Source organism: Hirundo rustica, chromosome 5 (genome assembly GCF_015227805.2).
Source record: "Hirundo rustica isolate bHirRus1 chromosome 5, bHirRus1.pri.v3, whole genome shotgun sequence".
Taxonomy (NCBI): domain Eukaryota; kingdom Metazoa; phylum Chordata; class Aves; order Passeriformes; family Hirundinidae; genus Hirundo; species Hirundo rustica.
Window position 1 is genome coordinate 48,400,008 of NC_053454.1, and position 13,360 is coordinate 48,413,367.

Consider the following 13,360-nt stretch of genomic DNA (forward strand, 5'->3'; position numbering starts at 1 on the left):
TTCCCTCGTCTTTGCACTTTTGTAAATTGAAGTCATTACAACAGTGTATTCTTGTGTTGACATTTGTTAGCAGTGTGCTAAGTAATATGTTTTTTAAAGTGGGGGCTTGAGGACTGTGGTTTACATCCTGTTGGAAACATGCCAGCTGGAACTTGAGTATTACACCCAAGAGGCATTCTTACATACCATCTTACCATCTGTACTGTTGAATACTTCTTAATAAAAAACTTACATACACAGTTTCAAATATGTACCTTTTTTGCTGTTTTTTTTATTTTTAAATATAAGTTTTCATGCTGAGCTGGAAAGCACCAACACTTTATGGCTTCTATTAACGCTGACAAAGTGAGGGTCAGTTTGATCCTAAACACTAAAATGTGCAAGTGAGTCCACAGACTTTGACTGCAAGAGATGTGTTGAGTGTTTTAGTGCTCTTACCCAACACATTTTAAGACCAGCAGCACAGATGGAGACCAGTCAGTATACAAAGAAACACAACATTTTCATTATTTGAAGGCATATTAAGATTTCTGTTTAGAGACATAAGTAGATGTAAGACTTCCATAAACAAATGATCAAACCAAAGATGTGTGAGGCTTGATTAAATTTATTTGTTTATTACTCTTTCTAAATTGGTAGCCTATCATATTAAGGTTCCTTTGTGTTTTAATACTTTACTTTAAAAGATTTTGGAGTTTAATATTACAAACCAGTTGGAAATTGGGGGGGGGGGGCAGAGTTTGCAGATGAAGGCAAAAGCAGCTGTTTGACATGCTGTAAAAAGTGATTTCTGTGTTTTAACTAATTATGATTTTTTTTCTGTAACCATATGGAATATAAAAGGACTATTTTACGCAGAAACAGAAGAGCTTACGGCGATCTGTTATGTAAACTAGTTCTGGGGGTTTTTTACTTCTGTGATTGGACTTGCTTTCTCAGTTGTTTAAAAATAGAAGAACCTAAAAAGATTGAAAAATTCCATAGTAGGAATGTGTTTTGCACCTTAATTGAAAATAGGCCTTGCAAATCACTTCATTATTTTAACAATGAAATGAAATGAGGTTTTCTTCTAAGTGTTACAGCAAGTCATGTCTTAAAATAGGACTACAGCACCATCTTGTGGAAAATTATGAAGTCATCAAAAAAGTAAAAAATATTCCTGTCTGCTTTAAGTTGCTATGGTCAAATATTTTGAATTATCTCTCTTATTTTTCTTCTTTGCCTTGGAACAAAGAGGCTTTTATGTTCAGTAAGATATTCTCTGTGAGATTTGATAATGCTTGTGGCAGAAATGAAAGGAATGATATTTGTTCATGGCAAAAATGAGAAGTGTTAGTCAATATACTTGATTCAAATTACAGAGACTTGTCATTGAATGTGTCTGGTGAATGCAGTGAGTGCTCTTTCTCTGTGTGTGCAGTTCATTATCATTTCTATTTAATGCTATAAAATTGAAAATCCCAAGTTGAACTATTTCCTTCTTCTAGCAGCTTATATAGTAATGAAAAGCTAAAATCAAGGATACGGACAAACTGAAGTTTGAAAAGTGCATTATTGTCTTGTAAAGGTTAATTTTACTGGAGAAACAGGAAAGTAAGATGATCAACGTATATTAGAAGCTACTAACTGTGGAATTAGTTACTTTATTACATATACTTGAAATTCTTTACTAATCAATAGTGAACAGGGTTTGAAACAACTTTTTTTTTCTATCCGCTACTTGTTTTGACATTGGAAGTTAGGCATAATTTCAAACAGTTGCAATTGTAATATAGTCTACCTTAAAATTATTTATTTGCTAATTATTTACAGTTATCTTTTCAAACACTTTATGCTGCATATAGTTTCTGTTCAGGTTTTTAGGATATTTTTTAACTCTGTGTGGTAGAAATAATTTAGAATCCTCAGAAAATTATGATTCCTCAGGAAGAGCAGAATATCTGCAAAAATGTTTTAATGATAGTATTTTGCTTCTGTGGTCTGTAGGCAGATTTCTGTGTGATAGAGATCTGTATTGTGGTCTTTTTAGGATACTGGGGATGATGCACTCTGTCACCTATACCAGATGAGCAGTTGATAAAAGGGTAGTGGTTAAAACACTTTTTAGTGTCCCAAATGGGGAAAAGAAGTTGTACTAAAACTATGATATTCCTTCCCGTGAGCATCCTATGGCTTATTTAACGAGGAGTAGTAAAGTTAGTATCTTTGTCTAAGCAATGTGACCTTATCTGAGACAAAAATGCCATATCAGTCATTGCAAAACTCATTCTCTTTAGAAACTCAAGAGCAGATGCTTGATTTGGAAGTGGTGAGACTTTTTACTCTCTGGGAGCAAACTGCTGTCATTACAGGTTCACAACAATTAGCAGTAGTGATGACCACTGATATTCTAATACAGCATTATGTATTGGTTTTCATCTCCCCTTTCCCATTGCAGTTATTGTAAAGAAAACTTATGCTATAAAGCAAAATCATTTGATGATACACTCAAAATCGACAGAAATACAGGTTTTCCAATGTTAGGTTTATAATGATCAATTTTTAATAAAAGCAATGTCAAAGAATATTATGCCTTGGGGTATTTTCATCAAAGGTTCAATTCTGTTTCTAAAACATACTGCAAGGTCTTCATAAACTTTCACACTTGCGTGTCTGTTCTCCTACCTGGTGTTGCTGCATTGCATTTGGGTGCATGTTGAAATATGAACTGGGATTAAGAGTTAGAGAGCCTTGAATACTTTCCATGAATGCTGAGAATAGTTTCACAAAGCTGAAGTTTTTGGCAGCTTAAGGGATTTCCTCCCAGCGCTGATCATTCCCATCTGTCTGTGTTATCTAACTGTGTTTTTTAAGTGATGCGACTTAAATATTCTCTTCTGAAAATAAATAGAGAGGGGTATTGGTTGTGCTTTTTTGGGTGGTCTTTTTTTTATTATTTTTATTTTTTATTTTTTCTCATTCACATCACCTCTGTGATGAGCTTATGACATTGCATGCAAATGTTTGTGCCTGAACTTTCAGTTGGAGCAGCCTGCTATGCTGTCAGCAAGTAGCTGTGCAACAGGAGAGAGTGGGTCAAGTTGGTTTACTGCTGAAAGATATTCTTCTCTGAGTCTCCAGAGAGCTAGAAGTGAATAAGTTCCTGTACAAAGTCCCAATGTACATATTCATGAAAACATATTTAATTTATTTTTGAATTGATTGAATGAAAGGGCAAACGTATCTGAGAAAAACATGGAAGATATGATTAAAGGAAGTCTAAATCTACAATTTGGAATTGGGTCAGTTTTCAGGAGTTGAAATAGCTCTGTGTTTTACTGTTCTTTTTTTTTTTTTTTTTTTTAATCCCCCCTGGCCATTTTTTTAAAATTTAGAGGCATATTTTTCATATGTTCAAAAATACCTAAAAAACACAACCCATTCTTTGCTGTGTAAAATGACCGTAAAATATACAGGCAAATGCAAACACAATCCTTGGAGAATATCCTTTGTTATTTTTTATATTGTGGAATAAGTATGTATGAATGTGTAACACATTTAAAATATTTCACATAAGCAATCACTGTATTATAAAAATATGAAACATATTCTCCTTGAAACCTTAGTTTAACTGTAGTGATAAACTAGGCAGTATAGTTCATGGACTTCGAAGCATTTCATTGCTATCAATATAAGCAAGTTTCAATATGCAGGAAGACTCTTCAATTATTTTTAGCAGTGTGTGTTCATTTGCTCCGTAGGTGATCATGTAGAATGCACTTCCCTATCATACTGGCTGATGGTCTGGCATTGCATAGTCTTTGTCCTGTATTGTTGCATAAGACACTGATAGTAATTTCTTTATCTGCTTGCTCCAGCTGCAAAATTGAGAGATTCCCCTTGTTTTTCTCTTGAGTATGATGTGGTTTGGTTCATTGTTAATGCCTGCTTTAAACTTAGAAAAAAAGCTAATGGAAAAAAATGTAGTCTGTTTTTTTCTTGTAATTGAAACCATCCCATTGGAACCTATTGGTGGAACTAAGGAGAAGTTCATGAACTTACTTGAGTTTTGGTATTAGTGGTAACTTAGGGTCCAGCTTCTTGTAGTTATAAAAGTGGTTGACAGCTGTGATAATTTCAGTTAAAGTGCTTTTGTGTGAACTACAGAAAAATAGGTGCTGATAATGGTGGAAGATTATTAGCCTGAATACTTTATCAAGTTCCATTTTAAGCTGAGACATAACAATTTAAGATCAGTGACTCAAATTTTCTGTAGGTTTTATCTTGTATCACTGTTGGAACATTTCTGTATTCTCTATATTTTATATAGCCTTTTTCATGAAGTTATATCAGCAAACAATATATTGCTCTAATTATTTTGTCATACTCAAAACAAATCTTTTTGTTTGAATCTGACTTGGACTCGTATAATACTGTGTTGATGCACTGATCATAAATTGTCTTGAATATAAAATTTACAGAGGGAAGGGATACAATAGTTACATTACTTTAGCTTGGAAAGAACAAAATCAATTCTAGTGATTGACAAGGCACCGAGATGAATGTTATTTCATTGTTTTAAAGGCTTCAGCCTTGAGTGAGTATTTTTGTTACAGGAATGTCTTTGATAAGTGTTTGGATTTTAAGTGAGTTTTATGATTGTTCTGCCTTCATTTTAAGGATAGACATAAATATGTGCTAATACTGACCTAGTAGTACAAGCAGAAGCAATGGTCTGTAGGTGTTCTGGTAAGGTTTGTGAGCTTTGCTGTACAGGCATAGTTTTTCCTTAGCAATAAATAAAAATATCCCTTCTTGCTTGAGGAGAGAAGTTGTCTTGAGTAAAGGGCAAACTGAAGTCCTCATAGAGGTGAGGCCTTGAAAAGTCAAAACCCATAATATGGAGGACTTCCCTGGTTATTGAAGTAAGGTCCACAGGAAATTTCTCTGGAGGAGATAAAAATGGAACTACAAGTCTAGCAGGAAAAAGGCTCCGAATGATCCAGAAGTGGGCATCAGCAGGACATTATTTAAGACTGCTTTTAAAGTTACCTTTGGAGTGTAATGTGTCTGACAATCATACAGCACAAAATACCCAGGGGGTTAATTTAATTAAAAGTATACTCATGTTGAGGACCATTTGAAATTAAGCCAGCTCAAATGAGTAGGAAAAATACACTGTCGTGTATTTTCTCATTACTACACTGTAGTAATGAGAAAATATGTACTGTAGTATATATGGTGGTCATATGCATCAGACAGGGTTAGGTACCGTACCCGTATGAACAGACCAAGCAACCTTGTGACCAGTGGCTTCATACCTAATACACAAATGCTTAGATCAAAATTGTTTACAACCTCCTCTGGGCAGATCTGTTTTTATCTCGACTCTTCATGCCCTTCAGTGGGCAGCAATTAAGGCTGTCCTGGTTTAGGAATGGTACTCCCCAATTCAGTGCCCCCACTGAGATTCTCCAAAACCACACTGCTGATTGCTCTCCCTGTTTTGTCCTCTTTCCTGCTGGGTGGGATGGAGTTGAGAACGGGAGGCAAAAAAAGGCAAAGATCATGGATTGAGACGAGAGCAATTTACTAGAAATGATGCAATAAGAAAAACAGTAATAGCAACAGGATTAATAACCAAAGGGTTCAAAAGAGAGAGTGATTCCATGTAAAATGAGCCCAGAAGGAGACCCTTCTGCCTGGACATGTGTCCCTTTCCCCTGCCCTCAGCAATGAGGTGAGGTGATATAAAATAACCTCCATGTCCTAATCCCACCCTCTACCTGCTACTTAAAAAAAAAAAAAAAAAAAAAAAAAAAAAAAAAAAAAAAAAAAAAAAAAAAAAAAAAAAAAGAGAGAGAGAGAGAGAGAGAGAGAGAAATCCTGTCCTGGCTGGAACCAGGATAGACTGCAATTTTGCTGCAGCAAATGGTTTCATAAACCTTTAATTAATAAAAGGACATGGAATGTGACAGTATCTTTAATCTTGTACATCACAGACCTGTAAATGAGAGGTAAAAACTTAATTTGATAGGTTATCTAAAACTGCACAGGTGTCAGAGAGGGTTTTTGAGCTATAGGTAACAGGCTTTTCAGACCTGTGCTGACTGACCTCAGCAGCACACTTCAGCGCATAGCTAACTTTAAAATGTCTGCCTAAGTTAAGCTGTCTTGGTTACTCATTTAGCTCCTCATTTATTGTGTCTTGCATTTTTATCAACATTGGAGTCCCATCAGGCATACTAGTAGTATTTATTTCTGTTATGTTTATGTGTTTAATAATTGGGAGGGAGGGGAGCAAAGAATGATTGGTGGAATTTCTCCTGTCTACCTGAGTGAGGTTTGATGTGAACACTTAATCCACAGCTGTACTCAGAAGCATAAGGTAGCTCAGGTAATCACTCTTAAATCCATGTAAATAAAATTGTTAACTGTAGCCAGCACGAGCATTCCTAAGTTATCAGTAACTTGAGGAGCTCAGGTCCTGACTTGTTGCTGGGGCTAATGTTGAGGTCAGCACATGCTACAGGACCCAGGAAGTTTGTGAGTCAGAACACGCCAATCTCGGTTGTGGTAACTGCGCTCTTGCTGATAACCGTGCTAGTTTGGTGACTCCAGTCCTAACATCTTGGACAGCAGCACATACATCATTAACTGAATGTGGGATCTGAAGTTAAATGGTGCTCATGTTATGCAGTTGAATTTTCTCATGCATCCCACCGTGACTGTTGTATGTGTGTTTTTGTGTCTCCATATAGGAACTGAAGGGATGACTGTGTTTATAAATATCCATAAAATATTCAAACCATAATTAACACTATTTTTTAACAGAAATGATAAAATCAAGTAAGGATAACCTGAACTCAAGATTTCTATTTTTAAATGGGCTCCATGCTTTCCTGGTAAAAAATGAAGTAGTGTTTGGAATGATTAAGGAAATAATACCCTGTTTTCATTTAAAATAAGCCTGTAATTCAGGCAAAAATTATCACAGAATATATCCCTGGGTTGGAAAGAACCCACAAAGATCATCATCCTGGTCTTTCAAAGGACCATTCCCAAGAGTCAAATGTTTTTAAGTCTGAACATTAAGTCAGACAATTTGGTAATGGGTCATTTTTCGTTGCTCCAGTGCTAGTCATTGCACAAAATTAAAAGTTGACTCTTACCAAAGAGAACCTAAACAAAGCATATAAAGTAGGATACGTATTTTCTATTTTGGTGTGTTTTACTGGAAAATGTAGACTGACTTGTCTACTATAATATAAACAATTTAGTCTTCAAACTATCTATATATATTTTATAGGAGATTGACATTTGCTGCTTTTTGCAGATAACAGTAGCCAATGTTGTCTTATCAGGAAATGGATTAGCTGCAGTTCTGTAAGTCATGGAGAAGATAACAACTTTGAATAATGGAGCAATGGTGCAACAAGGTCCTTGTGTTTGAGAAAAGATTAAACACTAAACTTCCCAATAAGCTGACAATCAACCTTTTTTTCCCCCATAGAATTTCTCAATCACTTAGAAATATGATCTTTGGATAAAGATGTATAAAGATTTATATTAAAAAGATAAGCTTTTAATTAAAATTATAAAGCTGCCTGCAATAGAGAGAATATTTAAAAATGATTTGTTTTTTGTAGGAGAAATTCAGTTTAATATTCATGAACAATATTTTTTATTGTTCATGTGGGGTCTTATTTTTAACATTGAGTCTATGTTGCAGATATAATCCATCAATTTTAATATTTTGCAATGTCTAAGAAAAGATAATATGGTCTTAAAATCTCTATAGAATTTGCATTTCTTGCATCTCTAAATGTGTATCTACTCCCTTGCTAGGCAAGATTTTCTTGATGTCAATGAGGAATGCATTGTTGCATATGATTCCAGTTCTCCTGCTATTATTATTAGCTTGTATGTTATTTAGTCCTTATTGTATGTTCAGGTAGAACTGGTTTTGTAGCTGAAAGGGAGTTTTACTCCCCTTTTGCTTCCCTTCCTTATATCTGGCTGGCTTGCTAATGTTTTCCTTCCTTATGAATTGAAGCTATGCTTTTCTGTTTCAGAAACTGCTTCTTCAATTTAATGTCTGGATTACATATCTGGGAAAAGAAAGAAGAGCAAGCTCATTGCTTCTGCTACCAGTACTAAAGCTGATTTTCCTTTCTGGTTTTTATCTTTATATATTTGTTTTTTGTTGAAAAAAATCAACACTGCCCATACTCTAGTATAAACTGAATTCATTTTGTGATTATGTGAAATAAAAAAAAAATAATATCCCAAAGCAGGAACTTTAAGAAATGTCATAAATACTGTTTTGGCTGTATTATTGTAATATGGCTTTTAACATACCTGTTACTCCAAGGCCTGGTGATAACTTTTTTTGAATGACATTTCCCCTAAGCAATTTTCCTCTCCTTCAGTAAAGAAGAAATTGTCACTGGTGTTTATTACTGTCAGGTCAATCTGTGATCCTTTTACACCTTGAATTTCAGAAAGAGACAGCTGTTGTGGTGGGTTTTGTGTTCCAGTTAATCTAGGAAGAAGGAAGGAATAAATTAAAAGGTTCAGTCAAGTATCATGGCAAAAGTGCTGTTTGTATTACCTCATTCTATTCTGTTGGTAGAGATTCTGTATCAATTAGGATAATTTTCAAAAATGAGCAAAGAGGACCTTGTCGAGGCTCTTGTAGAATGTGAACCATGATAAAGAAAAGGTAAATATGGGAAATATTCCATGGAAGCTATAGATAAGCATACTAGTAAAATTGTGACTACATTTGTATAATTTGCATGACTGGAGGGAAATGATAGAAACAAAATTAGTAAACAGTAAACTTGAAGTATGAAAACGATGTTTGCAGAACAGAAACAGGTCAATAGGAAAGGAGCCTGAGTATTTCTAATGTTATTTGGATAGGTAGATGTTAGTTTGAGATTCTGTATAAATCATACACATACATTCTTGTATTCTGTTTTCTGTTTGAAATCTGGATTCTTCAAAGCAAAATGTAATGTCTCTGATATTTTCTAAAGGGGCTATTTTGCCTCTGGACATTGAGATACTGTACATCCAGTATCTTGCTTTTACATAGGGAGAATCAACTTAGAACTTATTGCAAAGTTAGATTTGTTATTTATCTTGTTTAATGTTTATCACCATTAAACTATTTCAGCATTTTTTTTTTCACTCAGTATTTTCAGTAAATATTTTTTCAGCATTTCTGATATTAACTGCCTGAATATTATCAGCCAAAATGATCATATTAGAAGATAACCAGCCCTCCCAGAACATTTATGAGTAGATTTGGATTTGCTATTTCTACTTTATAACAGTAGGAGCAGTACATACTAGATCTCTGTCCTAACAGCCTCAAGTTTTTTTCAGCTTTTTGTTGTCTGACCCTGTCATGGGTTAACATAGCTTGTTTTTTAGTTAAACGGGAAATAGTTCCCTGTAAGGGCCTGTTAGTTTCCTGTGGAAAGATCAGGGACCTATCAGAGGTCAATTTTTAGTTACTGACATATTGTTTAACCGTTGAGGAAGCTGGATGCGACTTTGTGAATACACATGTAGAGCTGAGACTGTTGGAGGTGGCCCTTTTCCTTCTGGTGGAGGGGCGGGTAACAGCCGGCCCCTGGGGCTGCTCCGCGGGGCGGCTCAGGCTGGCCAGGCCCGCCGCTCCTCCCTGCCGGGCGCAGCCAGCCCCAGCCTGGCCGTGCCCACGGGCCCCGCCAGCTGCCCGTGCCGCGAGGGCAGGCTGCACCTACATGTATCTGGCTGAATTTAAAGTCTACTCCACTGCTGGCTCTGGCCAAGGGAGATGTCCCTCAGGCCCCCGGGAGCAGCTCTGAGCAGGGCTCACCCCATGAGACTGAGGGGTGGGCCGGGGGAGCAGCCCAGCCACATGAGAGATCCTGGCTGCCGTTCCTGAGCCCCCCATCCCCACGGCTCTGAAATCCTAGCGTCTGCCGCCCAGCAGAGATCACATGGCCACCGCAGGCCGTGGGTGAGATACTGGCTCTTTCCTTACACAGATGAAACTTGTGGAGCGCTGATCCTTCTCTGAGTGAGAGGAAAGGGACAGAGCGAACCATGGAGAGACGCTGCATGAGACGGAAGTCAGTGGAAAGAGAGAGTTAAGTCCTAAGTGGGAGAAAGGATTGAGGAGTTGCCTCGTTTAGGCTGGACTTCTCTTATGTGGCCATGGAGAATGGACTAAAATTTCCTTGTAAAATATGAATGCTGTTTAGGCGGATGTGGAGTTCTGGTTATTATTGTGGACTGATATAACAGATTTAATAGAGAATTTTGAATGGAGGAGGATAAAGTGGTATGAAGCCCTTTCCTCCCAGAGGAAGAGACCTCTGTTCCATGAGATGAAGACGATTTTTGGGAGACAGAAGAAGAGAACCTTTGGTTCATACTAGAAGAGGTGTAATAAATACGATAGACCAAATTCTATAAATCAAAATTTAGAATTTTATTGTGAGACAAAATAACAGTCTCTGATAGCCACAATTAAAAGGACAGCGTTGAACCCCGGGTTTCAGCACTGGGTGAACACGGTGACACACTCTGTCAGTATGTCACCCCCCAAGTTCACATTTCTGGCTTGGAGCTGTCTCTTTTTATACACTGGATCGCTGAGAGAAAATCGGGACTCCAAGATTCCCTCTTCGGAGGCAGCCTCATTAGATATTCATGTTCGGGTTCTGGTGTGTCTGAAGGGATTTGCTCTGGAAGACAATGTCCTTGATTGCTGTGTCCAGGTGCTGTGTAGAGATATTAATGTCGGGAGGAGACGGATGAGATATCGATCTGATGTAATCATTTGGTTCTCTGGGTTCTCCATCTCCCTTTTCCGTTGTCTTTGTTCTCTTTTTAACGATTCCCGGCAGAGGTGTCCTCGTGTCCCTTTTCGTGTAATTCTTAACATAGTTTCTCGTGTCCCTCCTGTGTAATCTCTGGCAAAGGAAATTCCTTGTGCCCCTCCCCGTGCAGCTTTAGTCTCAGTTAACCCGTAGTATACTTGATTAGAAATAAAACTTATATTTACAGGGGGTGAATTACATCTTATATCTTTTAACACGAATTAACTTTAGGACATATATCACAAGAGGCATCCTTAAATAGTACTCTAAAATAATCAGACATGACCCCTATGTAGGACATATATCACAAGAGGCATCCTTAAATAGTACTCTAAAATAATCAGACATGACCCCTATGCAGCTCAGGAAATCTGCTAATGGGAGGGGCTTCACAGTTTGCAGAGTTTTTTTTTTCCTGGTTGGCTGCAGATTTGTGACATGGGAGCCATCAGAGAACTGTTTTCTTATGGCAATGTCTCCATGGAAATTCTAAGAGAGACTCCCCTCCCTAAGAACTTAAGTGACGAAACTGACTGAGAATCACAGGTTTTGTCTCTTTATGTTATTGGTGGGAAGGTGAGCAGCTTGTGGGGAGGAGAATTATTTTTGAAGGTTTCATTTTGATTTTCATTTTCTTCTTCTAGTGTGTGTTAATAAATCTACTTTTGTACCCTTTAAGTTTGAGCCTGCTTTGCTTTTTTTCCTAATCTTATCTCACAGTAGCAGGAAAAAGCGTGCATGATTCTGGTAGACACTCAAACCGCTACACAAATTGGTGCGTTGGCTATGAAAGGTCAAAATTAGTGAACATGAAACCACTACATGATCTTGGTGTTTCTGCCTGGTTTAGAACTTAAACCAGCACAGACTCTTAAAAAAAATGTCATTCTAGAAATTTCAGAGAATTGTCTGAAAGAAAAATTCCCCAAATTCAGGAATGTCTATGATCATCAGAACCTCTTTGAAATTACAGATTTCTGTATCCGTATATTTCTCTTCCTTTACTTGTTCCTCCTGATTTATCCCAGCAAAACAGTTTTGTCTTTTTCCTTTCCTTTTTTACCTTCCTTAGGTCAAACATTGGGTTCTTTTTGGCATGTTAGGCCTATATGAAATGTGATCTGTGATGGAGAAAATTGGAAGCATAAAATAAAAAGTTCTCACCTAAAAAATCTCGTTCAAATGAAGATGTTGAAGAAGTGTTCTGCTTCTCCTTTTCGGTCCTTTGAGAGTATTGTATACCTAATGTTTATATGACTTGAAGAAAATTAGACATTCTAGGGAATGAGCATAGCTATCACATAATTGCAGCACAACTTTAAGCTGAGTGAAGCATCCTTCAAAGGGAGTTGAATTTCATACTGTCAGTAGTGTAACTTAACTTACTGATGGTACTTAATAACAACTTTAACTTGAAGGTAATGATTTTACATTTAGTCTCCCATTAAAAAGATAAACACCTTAAACTGACCACTCAGCTCACTTAACCATAGTGTCTGTTTAGTATGAAAGACTTCATGATTTTTTTTCCTGTTTCTTTGGGTTTCTGAGGCCCTTTCTGGTGCTAGGAGTTAACAGCTTGTCTGCCTGGGACCTTAGGGCCACATAGAAACATCTGATGAAATTGAGGAAGATTCAAAGCTCCTTACATAGCTAAAATTGCATCAGATGACCTGTGAGAAACAGGTACCACTGCAAATTCAAGTTAATGTTAAGATTTCCTGTCAGCAAAAGCAATCACTTAAGCCCTTTCTTGCAAAGCAACCAAATAAAGTATTACTCAAATATCTGTCAGCAGAGTCTTGAGGTCTAACCCTCAGCTAAGCTAGAAACCCATAATGAGGGACACCTGGTCCAAACTGCTTTTGCTCAGACAAAACTTCAGCACTTCTTTGATATATTGGTAGGCCACATTTGTGACAATATAATTTTCTAGAATAATCTGTCCAACCTAATTTATGCAGTCTGATTAACTCTTCTTCATTAGGCCTTGTTATTTATCTTCACATTATAAAATTTTTCTGTATCTGAATGTATTGTGCCTTTCTTTAAATCTGTTCAAATTTAAAGTGCTAGTTTTCTCTTGTAAAACAATTAAGTATTTAATAATTCTGAGAGAAGTAGAAGCCTTCTGATCTCCTTTCCATATCCATGTACTGTAGCAAGCCAGAAGAATCCACTTCCTTTTCTAAAATGGTTAATATTCCACTGTTTATCCATTATATTCCCTGTGACTTCTTCCTCTGCCTTAATGTGCATGTTTACTAATTCAATCTTTTGTCACAGGATGGGTTAATTTCTTTTAGACTGCCCACGTTTTTAGGTACTCAGATGCTTCCAGAAGTTTTTCAAAGCTCAGGTTTGTCTGAAAGCTGAGAGCTAAGAAATAAACCTTCACATTGCATTTCCAAATAGGGCAAAAGGGGTAAAGGACTGTTTTTAACAAAACAGTGGATAATCATTGTCACCTCAACAGAGAGTTTAACTGCAGCTCTTGT